General features: G+C 36.1%; 1 long non-coding RNA gene across 1 annotated transcript in view; it reads right to left on the minus strand.

Annotated features, from left to right (window-relative positions):
- Positions 1-1,557, minus strand: part of LOC122174231 (uncharacterized) — a 923,450-nt gene that overhangs the window by 254,024 nt on the left and 667,869 nt on the right. The window lies entirely within an intron of this gene.

Consider the following 1,557-nt stretch of genomic DNA (forward strand, 5'->3'; position numbering starts at 1 on the left):
TTAGGAAAAATTCTCTAATTGGGTTCAAACTTCCCTTAAGATGGTCTTATATTACTTCTGCCTAGGAAACCATCACTTAACACAGATATTGTCCTTTGCCTGTCTTCACTTTTTGATTAAGGCTATTGAAAAGGTTTTGGTGAGAGCTCTCAGAGTATCCAGATGTTTCAGAGTTCATGTTAGCCTGAGTTCTGATCAAGATATAGTAAAAAGAGGGCACTAGTTGCATTGGTAAATGATCTCCTCATACCAATGGATGAAACTAGGCTTCTATGATGATATTAGATAGAGTTGAGGGGAAAACAAAACAAATAAACCCTGAATTTCCATCCCACAGGAAATTCTGAGATTATGAAATTTGGTTTTGCCCTGAATCTGAGATTTCTTTTTTACCAGTTTTTTTTTTGTAAAATTAAATATTCTGAAATTTCATTTCAACCTTTTCAAAACATATAAGGGTAGTTAAACACTGGAACAAATTGCCCATGGAGGTTGTGGAATCTCCATTATTGGAGGTTTTTAAGAGCAGGTCAGACAAACACCTGTCAGGAATGGTATTATTATTACGAACTCCTGCCTTGAGTGCAGGGGAGTGGACAAAATGACCTCTCGAGATCCCTCCAGTCCTATAATTCTATGTCATTTTCATAAGGACATACCATTATAATTAATGAAATGATAAAGTTGAAACAAAGAAATGATAGCTGAAATGAAACATTTAAGCCCTATTGAAATGATACATTTTAATAATTTTCCACAAAACTGTTGATACATTCCTAACATTCCAATTTCAACAAAATCAGCATTTTCCAATAGAAAAAAAATGTTTCATCAGAAAATTTTAGACCAGCTCTATTATTAGATTTATCAGCTGCCTTTGTTATAGTCTTTGTCAGCTGCTCCTTATTAAGATCAGCAATGAGGATATTTATTGCTGAACCCAGCAGCTGCCTCCATCAGCATTGGTTTAATTGTGGTGGCTTTCTTGCTACAGACATATTATTAGGAGGACAGACCAGTGAATTACAAAGCATGTTTGCCAAGGAATGCTACTACACAGCCAGCAATCATGTGGTCACCAAAAGCTTCTGTGGTTCAAGCAGATTGCCAGGGTCAGATACACTAATCATCCAGCCAGACCATCTTAAGGACCTAGCTAGAGATTGATCCATGTGGTACTTGATCTGCAAGAAGGCTATGTCCCTTTGAAATATGCCTTGAGATAATGGATGATTGTTACCTTTGATTATTGGTTGTTATTCACTATCTAAAGGTGGCTGTGTTCATTTCTTGCTACATGTTCTCAGAGGATGGCTTAGGACAATTGCTTAACGTCCCTGAGGCATTTTTTATATGGGTTCCATCTCTATCACGATAATCCCTCTCTATCTGTCTTAGAAACAACAAGCCAGATTGGAAAGTCCATGTTAGAGCTAATTGAGAAATGTGAAAAATTCTCACACACTATTTTAGTAAAAAATTTTTTTACTAGCTCTACTCTTAGACTTCAGCATTTAGACTCCCTTAAAAATCTGCTTTATTTTTTGCCTGAAATCT

This window comes from Chrysemys picta, chromosome 1 (assembly GCF_011386835.1).
Source record: "Chrysemys picta bellii isolate R12L10 chromosome 1, ASM1138683v2, whole genome shotgun sequence".
In the NCBI taxonomy this organism is placed as follows: domain Eukaryota; kingdom Metazoa; phylum Chordata; order Testudines; family Emydidae; genus Chrysemys; species Chrysemys picta.